The 21,340-nt window shown below is 48.3% G+C and overlaps 1 protein-coding gene across 3 annotated transcripts in view; it reads left to right on the forward strand.

The window, feature by feature from the left end:
- Positions 1–15,758: 15,758 nt before the first annotated feature.
- DGKD (diacylglycerol kinase delta) overlaps positions 15,759–21,340 on the forward strand; it is an 81,285-nt gene continuing 75,703 nt past the window's right edge. For 2 of the 3 annotated variants that reach the window (XM_067538814.1, XM_067538816.1), the window contains exon 1: positions 15,760–15,868. The gene's annotated coding sequence lies outside the window, so the exon portion shown is untranslated. Of the gene's footprint in view, positions 15,869–21,340 lie in introns of all 3 variants that reach the window. The other variant, XR_010918146.1, reaches the window with a different exon arrangement.

Consider the following 21,340-nt stretch of genomic DNA (forward strand, 5'->3'; position numbering starts at 1 on the left):
TGCAACACATCAGACCAGGGTTTCATGTAGTCCACTACCCTGTCTGACAGTGGCTGGTAGACAGAGGAAGGTGCAATAAAACCCAGAGTTGGGCAATTATGTAATAACCTGCTCATGGGAGAAGTTTTTTCCTAATACCCATCTGTAGAGACTAGCTTGTGCCATAAAGCATGAGTGTTTGTATTCTCTCCTAACTAAGGTTTTTTTAAAGACGCTATCTATGGTTTCTCTGCATGTTCTCATTATCCATATAATTATCGTGGCAAAGCTCTTTCTCTACCTCGGTGGGTCCAGCACTTCCTTCTAGCAGTGGGTCAGGGAATTGCTTCATCCTTGGTGTTCTTCCGCCCTCTAGTGGTGGGGGAGGGTAATACAGCCTCTCTAAGATGGCCACTCCCTGCTAGCTCCTGGTCCTGTCTCTGATTCTCACAGGCCCTTGCCTCTTCGCTGGGGCTCCTGCACCTCCAGTGAATGGCTGGTGGGGGGGGGGCGGTCCCACCCTCGACTCCAGGCCCCAACCCAGGGACCGTACAAGTAGCAGCCTCACACTAGGGCTTCAGGAAAGCTGCTAGCTTCCCCGAGTTACTTCCCCATGCCCCTTGACTGATATATTGGCCTTCTAGTACTCTCCGGTAGCCATCTAGTCTGACCCTGTCACATATCCCTCCCCCCTGCTCAACACGCTGGGGTTGTGCAATTTCGCTCGCTAGACAGTGCACCTGTGACAAGCCATCCACATTGGTGTGGCGACTCCTGGCCCTGTGTTGGATGGTAAATTGGAATGGTTGGAGGGACAGGAACCACCTGATCACCCTTGCATTTTTCTCTTTGTTCTATTGCAGCCAGTGGAGGGGGGCATGGTCAGTCATGAGAGTAAATCTTCAGCCTAGCAGATAATACCTGAGGGTTTCCATGGCCCACTCGACAGCAAGGCACTCCTTCTCTGCCATTGCATATTTTTGTTCTCTTGGAAGGCGTTTTCTGCTGAGGTAGAGGATGGGGTGTTCCTCTCTTCCCACCATCTGTGATAGGACAGCCCCCGACCCTTCCTTGGCTGCATCAGTCTGTAATATAAATTCCTTCATAAAGTCTAGGGCCATGAGCATGGGGTTGCTACAGAGGGCTGTCCGTGAAGGTCTCCTCTGCCTCGTCAGTCCATTTCACCATTTCTGGGCCCCAAGCCTTTACCAGGTCCGTCAGGGAGCTTGTTCTGGTGGCAAAGTGGGGGATGAATCGCCTGTAATACCCCACTACCCCAAGGAATGCTCGGAATGTTTCTTCCGGTTCGGTCGGGGCCAATTTTGGATGGCCATCAGCTTATTCACTTGGAGCTTTGCTACACCCCTTCTCATGACATACCCCAGGTATTTAGCTTCTGATAGTCCTATGGCACACTTGGCTGGATTTGCTGTAAGGCCCGCCCGCCTCAGGGTATTCAATGCTGATTCTACCTTTCCCAGGTGGGTTTCCCAGTCTGCAGTATGGATAATCATGTCATCCAGGTATGCAGTGGCATAACTGGCATGGGGATGCAACAACTTGTCCATAAGGTGCTGAAAGGTGGCTGGGGCCCCATATAGTCCAAAGGGAAGAAGAGTGTATTGGAATAGACCCTCAGGTGTGGAGAAGGCAGTCTTTTCTTTTGCTTCTTTGGCTAGGGGAATCTGCTAATACCCTTTGGTCAAATCCAGAGTGGTCAGGAATTGGGCCTTGCCCAATCAGTCAACTCACTCATCTATGCATCGTATATGGTATGCATTGCATTTGGAAATCTCATTCAGTTGGCAAAAGTCATTACAAAACTGCGTGGTGCCATTGAATTTAGGCGCCAGCACAATTGGGCTGGACCACTGGCTGTGGGATTCTTCAATGACTCCCAGTTTGACATTTTCTTGACCTCAGCCTTGATTTCCTCCTTTTTGCCTCTGGGACTTTGTAGGGTCTTATTATTACTTTGGCCTTGGGTTCATAATGATGTGGTGATAGGCCTCTGTTGTTCGGCCCAGCTTTGTTGAGAACACATCTCAATTTCAGTTGACCATCTCAGCTACCTCGGCGTTTTGGTCCAGCGTTAGGTTGGGGGATATCTTCACCTGTTCGTGTGGGTTGTTTTCCTGAGGCAGTCTCTAGGGTGACTACACATGCCTCTCGGGCCTGCCAAGGCTTCAAGAGGTTGACGTGGTAGGCCTGCTCTTGTTTCTGGTGGCCTGGCTGTTGCACCTTGTAATTTACCTCTCCCACGGGTTCAACTGCAACTCTTGGCCATGAGTACCAGTACCATTACTCGGTCTCCAGGCTGGAACTGTCAAACCTTCACTTTGTGGTTATAATAGGTCTGCTGGGCCTCTTGTGCCTTCTTCAAGTGTTCTCATACAATGGGAGTGACTCGAGCTATTTGGTCTGTCATCTGTAGTATGTTCTCAATTATGTTTCTACCCGGGTTCGGTTCTTCCTCCCAAATCTCCCTGGCGATATCTAATATGCCCCAGGGGTGTCGTCCATATAATAGCTCGAAGGGGAAAAACCCAGTGGAGGCCTGAGGAACTTCCCGGATGGCAAACAAGAGGTAAGGCAACAGGGTATCCCAGTCTTTCCTGTCCCTCCCACACACGCTTCAAGCTAGCCGGTGGAGTGTGGGTTCACTGCTCTATCGGGGCATCTACCTTTCTGTCATCCATCCCTCCCAGGTGGAGAACTGGAATGATTTAGAGGGTAGGGTGTCTGAGCAGCTGCGGAGGTGGACAGGACTGCTCCCGTGCCTTTCCCTTCAAGGGAGGGCACTGCTGCTCAACCAGCTACTCCTGTACATCCTCTGGCATAGGCTCAGCACCCTGGTCCCATCCTGAGGTTCCTGGCCTACCTCCAGAAGGTGATTCTGGAGTTCTTTTGGCCAGGACTGCACTGGGTCTCTGCAGGGATCCTCAGTCTCCCCCTGGAGGAAGGAGGGCAGGGCCTGTGCTCTCAACAGCCAGGTCCACACCTTCCACCTCCAGGCCCTGCAGAGACTCCTTGATAGTGCAGGTAGTCTGGCGTGGAGCATGCTGGTGCATACCTTCCTCTGCCGCCTCCGAGGGCTCCGATATGACCGGCGGCTCTTATCTCCATCTGCGAGGTCTTCCATGAGACCTCTCCAAGCCGCCGGTCTTCTACCAGGACCTCCTCCGGACCTGGCGGCTGGTCTTGGCCTCTAGGTCCATTGCAGTCACCAAGTGGGAGGACCTCCTCACAGAGCCCCTCCTACACAACTCCCAACTCTGTGTGCAGGTGGTGGAGGCCCCCTCAGTGTGACGGAGGATGGTCCTGGCAGGCATCACCAGGAGAGGAGACCTCCTGGATTACAACCGGGGGGACTAGGTGGATCCCCTGGCTTGGCGCCTGGGGCTCTCCACCCTTTGAACCCCCCGCTGCGTACTCCTGGAAGAGAGGGCAGCCTTGCCTCCTGCTGCTCACGTTTACCTCGAGTGGGTGCTGTGAGAAGGCGTTCCCTGCCCCCCCTCAGTTCTAGCCCTCCAGAGCTTTTCATCGGGCCACAGCCTCACATGACCCCCCCGGCCATCCTCTCCCCATGCACCAAGCCGGCTGCTAGACTTGCAGCTGGTCTGTTTCTGAACCATGCCCAGGGACCATCTGTACACGCTTGTGCTCCACACCATCCATTTCTTCGTCCTTGTGTCCCACCCAGACACCAAAGGGCAAGACCTGATACCACTTGTGGAGGGTGAGGAACCCGGGTGGGCCAGCTTCTATTCCACCCTGACCTCATGGCACACTGAGGATATCAGTTGGCAGCACCTTCACAGAGCCACGAGCACGGGTGTGTACTTGGCGCAGTTCACCCCTCGCCCTGACACCTGCCCCTTCTGCGGCATGAGGGAGACCCTGGCGCACGTCTACCTTGAGTGTGCCAGGTTGCAGCTCCTGTTCCGGCTCCTCCACAACCTCCTGCTGAGGTTCTAGCTGCACTTTTCCCTGTACTTGTGCATCTATGCACACCCCATCCAAGGCCCCACAAAGTCACGGGACCTCTTCGTCAACCTCCTCCTAGCACTGGCCAAGGTGGCCATCTACCATCTCCAGAGAGAGGAGGTGCTCTGAGACTGGGGGGCCTATTTCCCTTCCTCCATCCGTTCATGTATCTGGGTAGAGTTCCTCTGGGCAGCATCTGCTGGCTCCCTAGATGCCTTCTGGGAGCAGTGGGCACTGTCCGGGGTTCTCTGTGAGGTGTCCCCTTCCGGTTCCCTCTGTTTAACCCTTTGACCCTCATGCCCTTTCCTGTTTTCTCATTAGTTGTCCCCTGAAATCAACTGAGTCCTGGGTCCAGTGGCTTCTCCCGTAGGCTAGGGGAGGGAATTCAAATAGTAGCACTCTCTTGGAGGGGCCAGACCCCCCTGCACTCCTTGCTGCTACTGCTGTTGTGTGGGGCCTCTGCTGGCCTGCCTCCCTCCCAGTGGAGAGTGAGTAGCCCCAAAACTGCTGCTACCACCACCTGTTGGGGGCTCTTCCTGGCCAGCTGGCTTCCTGCTGCTACCACCACTACTTTGGAGCCTGCTGCTGCTTTTGCTGCCTGTGAGGAGGAGGAAGACCACGCTGTGGGGGGAGTGCATCAGCCCACTCCAGGATGCTGTTGAGGCCGTTTGTTTGTTGCTAGACTGAGTGACCTCCCCCCAATCCATCTACTCCCCTCCACCACCACCATCGCCCCCTCTACCACCCTAGTACCACCTACATAGACTCCTCACCCCAGTCACTCGCCTCCTGTAGCGCCTGGGACTGCTGCAGCAGCAAGGACTTTTGGCACCACCTGGCCACACTAGGGCACATGAGCTCTCCCCCACCTTTCCCGCTTTGGACTTGCCCTCCCTTCCCCAGCTACAGGTGGCTGGAGGGCTCCCCCCACCCTCTGCTTTGCCCTCCAGCTGTCCTGAAGCAGATTACCCCCTCCTTTCCCCTTAAAGCCTGCCCCACCTGCTCCTAGCTGCCCACTTTATCCCCCCACTCCTATTTTCCCATGGGTTCCTTTAGGGTTTGTCTAGTTTCCCTGCCCCACACCAGCCCCTGAGTGTTTGTTTGGTTCCCCTGCCCTGCCCTGGCCCCTCAGCCTTTGTTGTTCTCCCTGCCCCGCCCCAGTCCCTGGGAGTCCTCTGTGTTTTCCTATCCTGCCTTTGGCTTGTGCTAGGACCCATCTCTTCCCCTTTAGCTGCTTGCCCTATCCCCAGCCTGACCTACTTTCTCAATGCACCTATGCCTTTTTCAGCACCTGTAAGCCACTGCAACCCCCCGTTTTTCATTGTGCCCTCTGCTCACTGTACCCTCTGATGCTCTTGTAACCTTCCCTCCTTCCACAGTGCAGCTGGAGGAGCAGACACCCCCCACACTCACCCTGAATAAGGCCCCTGCTACCCTTCCTTGTCAGCACCCTCCTGCCCTGCCTGCAGCCTAGTGGGGAGGAGTGGTTAGCCATCCTACCCCTATCATCCCCATACCTCCTCCTCCCCCCCCCCCCAGTGCTTGCCCCTGAAATGCCTCCCTGCTAGGACCCTTCTCCCCTGCCTGTAGCCTAATGGGGAGGAGTGGTTGTCCCGACCCACCCCTTTACCTTTGCCCACTCCCTTGGTGATCGCTCCTATCCATCTTCCCAAATGGACATGGAGACCCCCCCGGTCCACCCTGTTCACCCCTTTGCCCCAGCCTGCTTCCCCGCCTATCCCCACAGCTACCACTTTGACCACCGCTGCCCCCATCTACTGCCACCACTGCCCCCACTAGGGCACCGGCAGCAGCAGGCATGGGTGGGACCTCTGCTGCTGCTATGGTTTCCTTGACCGGCTGAAAGGGCCTGGGAAAAAGAAGAGCAAGAGTCCCGCCCAGAAGGCAAAGCCTCCCAGGGTGGGGGCTGCTGTCCCCACCGTGGCCCCGCCATCAGCTGTGGCTCCCCCTCCCCTGCCATTCCCTCCACCAGCTGTGGAGGTGCCTCTGCCCTGGCACCCAGAGTGTACACCCAGGTAGCCGCTATCCCTCCACTTGCCGCCTCGTCTAGTACCATCTCAAGGGGCCAGGCCCCTTCCCCATCCTGACCAGAAGCCGGGAGGTGGGACGCCGTGGCCTACCAGTGGGCCTGAGGCTTCTATGACTCCCTGATGACTTTCGGGGTCAGTCACAGATTGCTATGGGGCCCAACGGAGGCCACTGGCATCCCTGCCCATGAGGATCCTCCCCAGCCCTCATCATGGCCCCAACCATCTTTGCCACATTAGACACCCGGGACTGTAGGATGGGTCTCCACAAGTGCCAGGTGCTCTCCTTCCTTTGGGAGGGAGGGTGCTCTGTGGTATTCCTGCAGGAGACCCATACGGATCTAGCCGCCAAGGCCAGTTGGCGGCTGGAGTGGGGGGACAGGGTGTTTTTTAGTCATCTCTCTGCCCACGCATAACCCGAGGTGCTGGGGATTGCTGAGGTCATGCTGTGTTGCCTGCTGCACCTCTGGACCATATGGAGGGGCTAGCATTGAACCTTGTCGATGTCTATGCCCCCAACTCAGGCCCGGAGCAGGTGTGTTTCTTCCGGCAGCTTGGATTCTCACGAATACCTGGTCCTGCGTGGGGACTTTAACACCACCCTCAAGGAACAGGACCACACTGGGACTGAGCAGTGCCAAACCGCTGCAGATGTCCTCTGGGAGATCATCAACCATCACTCCCTGGTGGATGTCTGGCGCAACCACCACCTGGACGATGTCGTCACCTTCACCTTTGCTGGGTGGAGGACGATCGGTCGCACCAATCCCAGTTGGACCGCATCTATTTATCTTGACACCATCTTTTACGCACCCAGTCCTCCAGCATCTGGCCAGCCCTGTTCTCGGATCACCATGTGCTGACTGTGACGGCCTCTCTCACTGTGGAGTGACCAGGGCCGACCTAATGCCATTTTAACAACAGCTTGCTGGAGGACGTGGGCTTTATGGCATCCTTCAGGGAGTTTTGGCTGGCCTGGCAGGGGCAGAGGCATGCCTTTCCCTTGGCGTGGTGCTGGTGGGACATGGGGAAGGTGCACACCCGGCTCTTCTGCTGCGACTACACTTGGGGGGCCAGCTGGCGGAGGGATGCAGGGATAGAGCAGCTGGAGCAGGAGGTCTTAGAACTGGAGAGGCATCTGGCCACCAGCCCTGAGGATCCATCCCTCTGTGGAGCATGCCGAGAGAAGCAGGAGGAGCTCCAAGCCATTGAAGACCTTCGGGCTTGGGGTGCCTTCATTCAATCCCGCATCCATCTCCTTCAGGAGATGAATCACAGCTCCTGCTTCTTCTATGCCCTGGAGAAACGGGGGGGGAGGTCCAAAAAGCACGTCACCTGCCTGCTGGCAGAGGATGGCGTCCCCTCATGGATCTGGCAGAGATGCATGGGAGGGCCAGGGCCTTCTATGATAGCCTCTTCTCCCCGGATCCGACTGAAGCCGCCACCTGCAGGTTGCTCTGGAACAAATTCCCCATAGTCAGTGCGGGCAACTGGAACCGGCTGGATATCAGTTGGCGGCTCCTTCATGGAACTGTGAGCATGGGTGCGTACTTGGCGTAGTTCACCCCTTGCGCTGACACCTGCCCCTTCTGCGGTGTGAGGGAGACTCTGGTGCACGTCTACCTCGAGTGTGCCAGGCTGCAGCCCCTGTTCCAGCTCCTCCAGAACCTTTTGCTGAGGTTCTGGTTGCATTTTCCCCCACATCTGTTCCTCTATGCACACCCCATCCGTGGCCCCACAAAGTCACAGGACCTCCTCATTAACCTCCTTCTAGTCCTGGCCAAAGTGGCCGTCTACAAGACCAGGGAGAGGAGGTTGGCCGAGGGGATGCTCTGCGACTGTAGGGTCTATTTCCGTTCCTCCATTTGTTCATGTATCCGGGCAGAGTTTCTTTGGACAGCATCCGCTGGCTCCCTAGAGGCCTTCAGGGAGCAGTGGGCTCTGTCCAGGGTTCTCTGCTCAGTGTCCCCTTCTGGTTCCCTCTGTTTGACCCTTTGACCCCCCACACCCGTTCCTGGGTTTTTTCATTCGTTGTCCTCCGCAATTAGTTGAGTCCAGGGCCTGGTGACTCCTCGCTTTAGGCCGGGGGAGAGGCCTTTAGCGGTGTGATAATTCAGTATCAGTTGTGGTGTATAATCAAAAGCAGTGTCAGAATTCAAATAATAGCACTCTCTGGTAGTCATCTAGTCTGACCCTGTATCTAAACCTTTCTTGAATCTTGCTGAGCTTTAGCCTCAATGATACCTTGAGGCAATGAGTTCCACTAGCTAATTGTTTTATGTATATATTTAAAAAAAATCTTTTTTTGTTCTAAATATGATGCCTGTATTAGGTGACTTGCTCCATTAATAGCTAGAGGGCTGGGGCCACCTAACCCTAGTTACTAAGAGAGCACACCTGAGCAGGAAATCACCTTATTCCCTTATAAAGAGCAGCAAGAATAGGCCAGGCTGCTAATCCTGCAGAAGGAGAGTGAGTTCATTCCCAGGAAGAACAGCGTAGCGTCTAGAAGATGCTGGAGTGAGTAGCCATCAGCAGAAAAACCTGGGTTGTGAGAGACAAGCAGGAAAATAGACTTGAGGAGGGACTTGAAAACTTTATGTTGAATGTTTTGTAAATCCAGGACCCAGGAAGGACAATGAAGGAACAAAACGGTTTGTGATTTATTGAAAAAGCCCTTGAATGGGGAAACTGAAGCAAGGGGCCACTCCAGAGGCTATGTGGGGGGTGCTTGGGAGGCCACCCAATGACAGTTCCTAATTTAATTTCTCCCTGCCCATGTGCTGCTTGACAGTCCCAAATTCACTAATATGAATCTGTGCTTCCGATTCCAGGCATGGGAAGATGCAATTAAGCAGTTACTCACCTGTGTCTTAGTTCAGCTGACATGAAAGGACTCTCAGCAGTTGAACTGGGCACATGGAGGATGTTGAAGTCCTTTTCCTCATCACTCGTCAGTATTATGCATGAAAGCCAGTTCTGAATAGGTGCCATTGTCAACCTGATCCAGATATGCTGCACATGCTGGATGAGGTCAAAGTTGCCTTCTTCTGGGCTTGGCTTTCTATGGTAATAGTAACAGAACATAAACCTCAGCCTAAGCTTTCTCCTCACGCCTGTGTTCCTAGGACTTCCTGCATGGCCTCTTTACATCTTCCCTTAGTTCCTTGAAAGAAGTTGCTGCTGTAGCTCATCTATATCCTGGTGGAGTTAGCAAGCCACATTTATCCCAGTTGCTCAAAAATATCTGAGCAGCTTTGTTCAGGGTTCTAATGCTCACTAATGGGGGATGAAAAAAAGAGCCATGGCATTCCACTACATCCCTATCAAAGTCGGTCCACACTACACGCTGCTTTTGGTGACATTTAGAGCACATACATGTGTAGCCACCCTAGCACCAGTATAAATAGCAGTGTAGTTGGTGAGACATGACTTAGGGGAGTAAAGACCTGCCTGAAGGGTGGGGTTGTGTATGAGAGTATGTACCATACATGCTCTCTGCTCACCCACGCCATGCCTCCCCATCTGCACTGCTATTAGCTGTGTAGTGTCCCGCTGCCTCCCAGCTGCAAGACACTTTCCTCCTCAGGAAAAGACTTTCCAATGGGGAAAGGCTTGGGCAGCTCCCTGCTGCTGGAGCCCTTCTGCCCCCCACAGAGAAGAGCTCTGGCATTGGGGAAAAGCTGAGACCTTTCCCCCTGCCAGAATCTTTCACTGACACGCCTGTGTGGACACAGTGTGTTTTTCACTGTGGTGTGTAGCTACATGTACCCTACACCCTGCTACTAGTGGGTGTACATGTAGTGTAGACATAGTTTCAGCGAGAACTATCTGGTTTGTCATTTTCTGAGATTTAGGTTTCTGTGCTTCAGTTAAGGCACCAAAACCAGTCAAAATACCAAGGCTGGAGATATCTGGGCTATGTCATATCCCAACCATATTAATGCACCTGGGTAACTCTGAATTTTAAGTTATTTTTCTTTATTTTGTCACAACTATGTTTATCTCCATCGAAGTTGGGACAAGTGGACGTGTGTTCAATATCCCTTTGCTAAGTATTGCATATTTTGCTACTACTAGACACATCAATACCCCTTTTCTAATGTTCACTGGTAGATTTAATTCCTTTTCTGATTTCAACATGCCTCTGTGGAGAGAGTCAGATTTTCATATTCAGAACTATGGAAATACCTTTGTATTTATTCCTTTGGTATTTTTTATAATTCAAGAGAAGGAGATATGGGCAAGTTTAGCAGAAGGTTAATAGCATCTCCAACTTTTCCAATAGTTAACTAAGCCTGCTTTATAGAGATGGTCCAGCATCCAGTGAACTCCATCTAAGGTAGTCTTGAAAAAATTAACTGGATGTATTACTGTCATTTGTCCTAATCTTGTTTCAACCATGAGTTAGGTAACGCAGCTTCCCACTTACCTTTTACCTCCACCTTCAATGGCTATGACAGAGTTGAGCCTTTTATATATCTAGCTTGCACGGTATCCTGAACTTCCTCACAAAATCATCTACTGGTGACAACTTCTGAAAGTTCAAAGTAGAACAAAGTAATAATGCATGCACAGCACTGTGAATGAGGCAGGGATGGACTTGCACAAAACAATGATTAGTATCTGTTTTCTCAACTTGGCTTAGAAAAATATTTTAAGACATTCAGCAACTTTGTACTAGCATTTTTAACTCCCTTATAGGGAGGGAGGAGAATTCAGCTTTTTCAATCAGCTCATTAGCTCCCTGCAAGTGTAGGTTGGATTTTCTCATCCCTTGACCAAAAGATGCTGACTTTTGTCAGCAGCAGTGAGGTCTTTAGTTTCAGGGCGATTTAGTCTTTTATCTTTCATGCATTCTGTTTGTGAGGTTTCGCTATTTTCTAAGAAATCAAATGTTTAGACTGCTAGTCACGTTTACAGCTGTAATAGTTATCCTATTGTCTTTGATTTAGTTGTGTTTTCATTCTAGTTTCTTAGCTGATACTCTGTCATCCTTTTGAATTAGTTTGGGTTTAGTTTAGTTTAGGTAGCATTCCATTATTGGAAGTTTTTAAGAACAGAGTTGACCAACACCTGTCAGGGATGCTCTAGATTTACTTGGTCCTGCTACAACGTAAGGGGCTGGGACTTGATGACGTCCTCAGGTCCCTCTCAGCCCAACATTTCTATGATAGGGGGAGAACCTAAAATTAAGTTCACACTTTTTTATGAACCTTGCTAACTGACCATTTACAGAAGAGATTCCCAACTCTGTCTATTACTATATAGGACACTGATAGCTTTAAAATTTGCTAATGCAAGTATATATAAAGCTGCCTACTTTCAACATAGATTCCATGAAGCGTTAAACAACCAGGTGAAAGCTTAGCAGATTTAGCGTACCATTTTACTCTGGTGACAACTTTTCTTTTCCCCTATCCCATATCCTTCATGTGGAAGTCCTGAATAGGCAGCTGAACAGAGCAGCTTGCGTAACTCCTGTCGATTTTGAAATTTCTGTTAGCGCACTGTCCACACTGTGCTTGTTGGCCCAATCCTGTTTTCATGAAATACATAAAAGAACAGAGCCACAAACACCCCCCCATCTCTTCCTACCAAGAGGCACTTCAGCCTGACACATTGTAACTTTAATCAAAAGTTAAAACCTCAACTGACTCTTATTGTTCTATCCTTTTAAATGTTCACTTCAGCCTTTTTAATATATCCATTTACTGCATAATAATTCAAGTCTGTCTTTACTTTCTATAATTCTATTTGTTTTAAGATTGTTTGTAAAACCACTCCACTGACCATTTTATCTGTTAATTTTACCCACTTTCAATATATTTGTAAAAACCCTATTTTAAGTATAAAAAGCCACACTGTGAAATGTAATATACCTACCTCATTGTGAAAGACACTGGCAAAAATTAAATAATGTTTGCTTTAAAAATAATATGTGAATTCTTCAGTTAGGAGTTGGCACTGAGTGATTGAAGTGTGAATGGCTGAGCAATTGAGATGCGTGTAGACGGGGAAAGTGATTGAACAATTGGTCTGAGTAAGGGATGTCGAAATAGATGAAGAAAACACCAGCCTCACCTAAAACGTTTGCGGGAGGAAGAAAGGAGCAAAGATAATAACTTTTACCACTCAGCTGGCCAAAGAGGAGCCCACCCTGATAACTTTGGACTCAGCCCACTTCAAAGAACAAAATCTGATCAGGCTTGCAATAATGTGGGTGACTGAGGATCACACCAAATGCAGATTCAGCATGACAGAGCAAAAACCCATAGACTTACATGGGGTCTTTTTTCCCTATAAAATGGGACAGAAAGATGAAGGCTGGAGGTTCGGGTCTACATCACCACACCATCCAGGAGTACCGATGCGCATTGGCAGAACCTTGTCCTCACCCTTGTGCTACAGTCACCTGGCCAGTGACTACCACGAGCACCAAGAGGCTGCTAACTATAACATCTGTAAGACCCCTATGTATGTCTTTCTCCCTGTCAGTGTATGCCTGTCAGTGTGTGTGAGTGTGAATTAAAATACCAATTGAAACGTGTCAACGAAGTATATTTTATTAACAAGAATCTCTGTAATTGTAGCATTGATTCAATGTTGATACTATTTTCCTAGTATTTACATAATTGATACTATTTCACTAAGTAAAGAACAATATTGATGTTGTTACAGTGTTGATACTTTTTTATTGATACTATTTACCAAATTTCTGTATTCACAATAAACATGGCTTGTTGCCTTATCCCCTGAAAAAGATCCTGTGATATTTGTAATTTGAATAACATGCTGTGCTGACAGGGAATGCATACTGTTGATGCAGCGCTACACTTTTTGGAGAGGTGGTTTTATTAAAATGACTTCTGGATCGATTGAATGTGTCTTCATTGCTGCTCAATTAAAAATTGATCGGACAGCGGCAAATTTGCTGCTATCAGTGTAGACATAGCCTTAGTTCTTTGAGATGTGATGCAGATGTATATTCCACAACTCACCCTCTATCCCATGTGTATCAAAGTCTCCTCTCATGGACTTTCAGTGTGAAGGAACTGAGGGGCATCAGGGTGGCACTGCCTCAAATACCCCAGGGAGGGGCCATAGTCATGAGGTGCGAGCACTGCCCCTCTAGGGGTACTGGTAGGCAAAAGTCACTGACTCAAGCGCACTAGGTATGCACACACCTAAGTGAAATGCACATCTGCATCACATCTCGAAGAACCACAATTACAGTGAGTAACAGTTTCTTCTTGAGATGGTCATGAAAGGCCAGTTTGCAGTCAAGAATGACAGTGAGATATGTTGGCTTTGGGTCATAATGCACAGTTTCAATGCAAAACTCAACAGAGTGTTTTGGGTGATTGTGTTCATAGATTCATAGAATATTAGAGTTGGAAGGGACCTCAGGAGGTCATCTAGTCCAACCCCTGCTCAAAGCAGGACCAACTCCAGCTAAATCATCCCAGCCAGGGCTTTGTCAAGCTGCAGCTTAAAAAACCTCTAAAGATGGAGATTCCACCACCTCCCTAGATAACCCATTCCAGTGCTTCACCACCCTCCTAGTGAAAAACTTTTTCCTAATATTCAACCTAGACCTCTCCCATTGCAACTTGAGACCATTGCTCCTTGTTCTGCCATCTACTACCATTGAGAACAGCCTAGCTCCATCCTCCCTGGAATCCCTTTCCAGGTAGTTAAAGGCTGCTATCAAATCCCCTCTCATTCTTCTCTTTTGCAGACTAAGTGTTGTGAAGGGGGAAAGTAGAGATTACCCCTTTGCTCAGATTTGGTCTCAGCTGCTGGTTTTGGAAGTACTCCATGATCTTAAGTTCAGATGTAAGGGACACTTCAGGTTCTTTAAAGCTAGGCACCTGAGTTGTGAGTACCAAATCATCAGAATATGCAAACTTCTGTGCTATCATTTCAGGCATATTGCTTGTGTAGATATTGAAGAGTGTCAGAGCGAGTACAGCGTCTTGGGGTAACCCATTATTCGAAGTGCGCGGCTTGCTGGTTTGACCTCCAAGGTATACATGTATCCTGTAGCTACTAAGCATCGTATTCAGCAGCCTAAGAATCTGCACATAGGGGATCACTTTGCCTAGTTTCAGTAGCAGATCCATCTTCCCAGCTGGATCATGTGCTGCTGACAGATCTATGTAAGTAGTACCAGTCTTGATTTTTGGTTGGAATTCGGCCTCGGTGTTTGTAGTGACCAGAGCTAGTCCCAACAGCTTCTTTGTGGTTGAAAACACAAAGGGGTAGGCTAGCATCCAAAGTGGGCATACCTTTCCCAGACCTGAAGAAGAGTTCTATGTGGCTCAAAAGCTTGCCTCTCTTAGCAACAGAGGTTGGTCCAGTAAAAGATATCATCTCTCCCATCTTATGTAAAGTTTAGAGCTTCTACACATACAGTCCATTGTTTCTGCCTTGCTGCATCCAGAGACACCAGGATTTTCAAAAGCATCCAAACCCCATTTTCAAAAGTGACTTTGGCACTCATGCACTTTAAGTCCACTGAGGCAAAGTCACTTTTGAAAATGAGACTTATATATCTTGAACATTTTACCCTAAAAATTAGAGCTGTCAAACACTTAAAAAAAGAGTTGCAATTAATTGCACTTTTAATCACAATGTTAAACAGTAATAGAATACCAATTTAAATTTATTATAAATATTTTGGAATGTTTTTCTACATTTTCAAATATATTGATTTCAATTGCACCACAGAATAGGAAGTGTAGAGAGCTCACTTTATATTTTTTATTACAAATATTTGCACTGTAAAAATAAACAAAAGACTTCTATAAGGTATTTGACTTGGTACTGTATGACATGCTGATTTAAAAAGCTTTTCCAGTTTCTGGGTCTCTACACTCACAGTTGTGGAATAGCTGTTGGGTCCCTGAAGTCCAGCAAGGAGTGTCCCATGACCTGTGTCCCCAGGAGATGTTCTTCCTTGCGAGGGAGAGCAGGAGTGCAGTAAAATGGTCAAAAGTCTTTGGTATTGGGGGAATGTGGGAGGTCGTATTGGCCATAGTCATAGTGAAAGTGGCTGTCTGCTTTATTTTAAGTTCCAGCCCCGTGGAGGTTTTGAGTAGAGAACTGGGATGTGAATGGCAAGATAAGTCAGTACTGGTCTGTGCTGCTGATGGGGATGATACGCAATGCGGGTACTGGTGTGCCTGTCTCACCTTTTGGGGGGAAGGAGGGTTGAACAGGGGGAGCTGGGTAGGGTGACCAGATGTCCTGATTGTATAGGGACAGTCCCACTATTTAGGTTTTTTTTTTATATATAGGCACCTATTACCCCTCCACCCCGTCCTGATTTTTCACAGTTGCTATCTGGTTGCCCTAGAGCTGGGGGCCGGTGGGGGGTAGTTGTGAGGCGAGAGCTCCTGGAGGGGCCGAACTACCCTCACCCAATGCGTGGGGGAGGGGTCAGTGCTGCTGCTGCTGCCACACACACTCACTGGGGCACGGGGGAGCTGAGTCACCAGCAGCCAGCCCAGAGCCACGACATCCCCTGACACGCCGCGCACACGCACGCCCTGGGCTGACAGAGGGCGGGGGTGAGTCTCCCGGCTGGAGGCTGCGGCTCCGCCTCTGCCCGCCAGGGAGCGCATCCTGGACACGCTCGCATCGGCCGCTAGAGGGCGCGGGCCGCCTTGCTCCCCTCAGCCTGCAGCATGGCGGCGGCGGGTGCCTCGCGGCCCCAGGCCGGGGTCTCTGCTGCTACTGCCGCCGCCGCCGCCGCGGAGGAGTCGTCGGACAGCGAGCCGGAGCAGGAGCCGGGCTCCCCGCACAAACTCATCCGCAAGGTCTCCACGTCCGGCCAGATCCGCCAGAAGGTGCGTGCGGCGCGGCAAGGCCGGAGGGGGGGCCCCGGGCCGGGCCGGGCCGGGCCTCGCCTCGGGCTGCCGCTACGCTGGGCCGGCTCTGCCCCGGACTCGGCTCTGCCCTATCTCCGCGAGCCAGCCTGGGCCCCCGGCAAACTGCTCCTCGCCCCCGTCAGACTGGGCCCCCCACCCTATGCCTCTGGTCAGAGTGTGCCCCCCGCCCCCGTGCCTTCAACACCTCCACCCCGTCAGAGTGTGCCCCCCACCCTATGCCTCTCGTGAGAGTGTGCCCCCCACCCCCGTCCCTCCAACACCTCCACCCCGTCAGACTGCCCCCCGACCCTGCACAGACTCTGCCCCCATCGCCCACGTTCCCCAGCCAGACTGTGCCCCCCCCCCAGTCTCCATACGCCCCTGTCAGACTGTCCCCCCCCCCCATACACCCGGGTCAGACTGTGTCCCCTCATTTTTCCACGCCAGACTCCCGGTCACACTGTGCCTCTCCTCCCCCAGCCTTATTATATTTCCCTGGTCAGGTTGCAGCCCCCACCTTGTCCACAGTCAGGCTGCCTCCCCACATCTCCTAGTGGTGTTTGTGAGGGTGCTAGGCTGTCATTAGGTTCAGTGGCAGTTTACAGGAACTCTCATTGTACTCCTGGTGTGGTGTCACCCCAAGGTAGAAGACGTGGGGATCCCCTTAGATCAGGAGTAAGAACAGTCCTGGGAGTGCTAATCCTTATGTGTTGCAGCTCTTTGGCATCTCGCTACAGCTTTGTAAAGTTTCTTAGGTTTTACCTATTGTTTTACTACCGGTCAAACATCCTTTCACCCCTTATCTCTGCTGTTACCTCCAGAGGGTCAGCACGGTACTGACTGGGATGCTGGAGGCTTGTTTGTCCTGCAGGTTTTTTTTCATGGGGCTGGAGAGCAGATGTTTCTTGTCAGAGACATCTCAGAAATAGTCTTTATATACACCCGGTTCTGGTGATGACTGTACCCCTGACATTGTTGCTCTCTTCTCACGTATGGCGTTCTCATCATTCTGCTCATGATCATTAAGTTCTGAGCTCCCGCTCCTCCAGTTAAACTAATATTTTAGTTTTTTTGTAACTATAAGTTATAGTTGTTTGTGAGGGTCACTTCTTGGTGCTCTTCCTAGTGTTGGGGAGATGGTTCTTTAGCTGTGACAACACAGGAGGAAGTCTACCAAACAGCAAAACCCTGAGCATTCTGAGCAGATCCCAGCTATGCTCTGCAAACAGGTGGTTAGATCTCGGCTGTCAATCAGTTCTAAAGATCAAGGACTTTCTAGATCCTCTACTACACCTGAAGGGTTGAATGTTAGAAAGCCTGCTGAGCCCTGCATTCTCTTAATAGTGCCTGTAGTAGGGATCCCCTGTGGATAGGGATGAAGGATGCAGCAGTCACAGTGGATATGGCTTTAGTATCTGTGCATTGTGGCAAGTAATAAAAACAAGGACAAAACCTTTTACAACACTGGAATGGGAACTTTCCCTTCCCTTACTGCAGGGCACTTGAGATACCAAGATTATAGGTGCCTTAAATTGCAGCAGTTCAAACAACACCGAATTCTTCTGTACGTCCCTACTTAATTACTTGCCATGTTTTACATCATTTCCTACCTCAGTGTAGCTGGAAAAAGCCTAAACCAGCCACTCGTTCTATGTGAACATAAACATATTAAGAGCTAGGATTTAAAACAGAAATTGTCTGTAGCCATTAAGCTTCCCTTACTTTAATCTGCAGTAGACCTTTAGCTGCTTAACAATGTCAACTTCTCCAAGCAGCCCTGAATATTACAGCATTCATTCTGCTGCTTTCCCTCATTTTATTTCATCATTTTTTCTTCATTCATTTCCTTTCTACGTGCTGCTTGAGGATATTCCAAGGAATGGGGAGAAGAGCCAAACAAGACTGGTGTGTGGGGAGCCACAGTTGTGGCAAGATTTATGAAAAGGTCAGGCAACCTGGAGATAAGAAGCCACTTCTTTTTACAAGGATAGACTTAATTTTCCGCTGGGCATTTTTAGTTATTGAATAACAGGGCAGGCTACACTAAAGTTCAGAAGGAGTTCAACACATCTCACAAAATGACAGATGAAGAGATACATGGTAGAATGCTTCCAATGCACCCAGAGGATGTAAATCTCTTCTAATCACACCTTTAGCTGCAGTTGCCTCAAGGCTGTTCCTAGAGTTGATTGTACAGCTAACTCATCTGAGGAGTTTATTGGGTTGTGGCCAGTAGGGGACCTCTTCATCATGACATTGTAAGTGTGAAGCTTTTACAACTGTCTGTCAGTCATTTCCTCTGGATTTACTTGTTCATTACATTCTAGAGATATGTTTTGTTTCTTGTACTGCTGCCATCTGCAAGATTGTTTTCCCCTTTCTACTCCCCCAAGGAGCAGAAAAATTGCAGACTAAAAAGGGCTTCTGACTTACAGGTATATAAACTTTCATTTCAACTGTTTCCAAACCTACATGATGATTAAGTGCTCTTGTCTGAAATACACATCCATGGTAACACAAAGTGGTATCGGTTAATTAAATTGGGGTGTTGGTTGTGATTTTTAGTCTCAAATGTTGGGCTTGAATAGACACATCCTAGCTAGAAGCCATGAGAGAAAACCACCCTGAAGGGTGAATGAATCTAGATACAGGAGTCTTCTTTACACTCGGGCTTCCTTTGCTAACACTGGTACACTGGAACTTTTAGTATTACCAGTAGGAAATAAAATAATCCTAAGCGAAGGTCTTAAAACCAGCAGAAGCCACACAAATCTTGTCGTCTGCTGCTTCTATGGCACTCTCTAAAGAAGGGGAGGATGGAGAGAGGAAAGAGACTTCCTTCTCTTCACCTTTGTGTGAGTTTTTAGAGCAGCTAGAGGAAACTGACAAGACATTGATCAGTTTCTCTGCTTCAGTGCTTGATGGAGAACAGTGAAAGTGACTGAAGAAGGTAATTTTAACTACACTATTGTCACCCAATGGGCAGAGGAAGTTTCTTATTTACTTCCGGCAAGCAAATTTTTAAAGCCTTGCTCAGTTGACATAAGACATGGGGAAATGAAGCAGTTCACCAGTTTAATACAGATATCATATGAAATATTGTGGTAAGAAACCATACATTTCAGCAAACTACGGTATAAAAGAAATAACTAACATTCTGGGGGATTGTGTGTTTTGAAGAGTTTGTGGATTAGTTCACTTACTGTTATATTTTTTTCTCTATTGCAGTGTGTAGAGCACCTCTCAATACATTTGTCTTGCAGCCACCTACCAATAGGAGTAGAAGAAAATGTTTTACGAGCATTTCATGTCAGAAACTGGAGTGGCTCCGTGCCAGAATCTAGGTAGGGACTAGGAGTCATGCACCTAAAACAGCACATGTTTGTTATGAAGGATTTAGAGTGGAATTAGTACTACAGTAAAATTAATCACCAGCTTTTCTTGGTCCTTGCAACCTAAACCAGACAGCCTGAGCACCAATTTTTGAGAATGGGGCAGCCAGTAACTTACATGGATAACAGCACAGGTCAGGCTCTTAGTACATGTTTAATTGGTGTGACAATATCTGTGCCCATTAAAGCAAGCCTACATTAGCTGTTACCTATGCCCTCCACTCGTTAGTTTTCTCATGTCATCTATACTGATGATTTTGAGGTAGCATATCACTAATAATATATTACCATTGGCACAAGCAATGTGAACTTGCCTCACTGCTGGAGATCTTTGGATGCTGTTTAAGAGCAACAGCTGTTACTTCCTTAAACACACACACACACACACACACACACACACACACACACACACACACACACACACACACACACACACACACACACACACACACACACACACACACACACACACACACACACACACACACACACACACACACACACCCCCCTCTCTCTCTCTCTCTCTCTCTCTCTCTCTGTCCCAGTTTTTCTCATTCTTTCTAACTATATTTCAGGTTCCAGGAATTAGAGAGCCAACATTAAACCTTTGCATAGTTCGAGGACACAGATTTACTTGGACCACATTGTTGAAAAGTACATTTTGGAATAAATATTACTTCAAATATAAGTATAGATAGTGTACTAAACACTACTTACACCTGCCTATAACTAATAATAAAAATCTAGTTTTAAAAAAAGCTTACTCAGCCGCCTTTTTACCAAAACCTACAATTAACAGCTATTAACATTTTGCATTGGGAGAATACCAGATTATAAATCAATGTCTTAAAAGCCTAACTCTAGATCATCAGTTCAGAAAAGTTAGTAATAAGTCATTTCATAGAGCAGAGTTAATTTTCTTTCTCTAGTTACAAATCCAACTTGATTATTTCTAAAATAGAAGGTTCCCAACACTGGGTATCTAAAAGAAAATAGATGTGAGATAATGAATTTTTGTAGTCTCAATTTCTTTGGTAGTCTAGGCTCCATATACACTAGATAGTATAATAGCAGCCACAGAAGTTTCAGAATGAAATGTAATTAAAGCAAAACAGACTTCTTTTGGTACTTACTATATAAAGGTCTTTTTAGCTTCAACTTTATTTACTTAAAATATTTTAACTAGCTTTTCACTTTAAACTATTAGCTGCCCTTTATTTCCCTGGGAGGCTGCTGGTTCTTGTTTCACTAAAGGGTTTACGTACAAGCTTTTGCAGAAGAATCCTGTGAGGACTGCAGCTTGTTTGTATGCCCTAATAATGAATTATAATAATTGATTAACCCTGTGGTTCTCAACCAGGAGTACGCACACCTCTGGGGGTATGCAGAGGTCTTCCAGTGGGTACATCAACTCATCTAGATATTTGCCTAATTTTATGACAGGCTACTTAAAAAGCACTAACAAAGTCAGTACAGATTAAATTTCATGAGAAAGCAATTTTACTGCTCTGTATACGATACACTGAAATGTAAATATAATATTTATATTCCTATTGATTTGTTTTTATAATTATATGGTAAAAATGAGAAAGCAAGCAAGCAAATGTTCAGTGTTAGTGTGCTGTGACACTTGTATTTTTATGTCTGATTTTTTTAAGCAAGTAGTTTTAAGCAAGGTGAAACTTGGGGGTACGGAAGACAAATCAGACTCCTGAAAAGAGCACAGTAGTCTGGAAAGGTTGAGAGCCACTGGATTAACCCATTGGTTTCAGATGGAATCATTTTTCTCTCTCTGCAGTTTCACTGATGAAACTTAATAAACTGTATCTGAAACCAGTTGGCTTAAAAATCAGAACAAAACCCCTCTTATCTGCCTTACCTATCTATCACTGTGGTATCTGAGCACACAATCTTTTATACATTTATCCTCACAACATCCTTGTGGGGCAGGGAATTATCACCCTATTTTACAGATGGGAAACTGAGTCACAAGGGACTTGCCCAAGATAATATAGGAAGTATGTGACAGAGCTAGGAACTGAACTCTGGTTTCTCAAGT

This window comes from Emydura macquarii, unplaced genomic scaffold (assembly GCF_026122565.2).
Source record: "Emydura macquarii macquarii isolate MOO-44397 ecotype Brisbane River unplaced genomic scaffold, CSIRO-AGI_Emac_v2 contig_499, whole genome shotgun sequence".
NCBI classification, from domain to species: domain Eukaryota; kingdom Metazoa; phylum Chordata; order Testudines; family Chelidae; genus Emydura; species Emydura macquarii.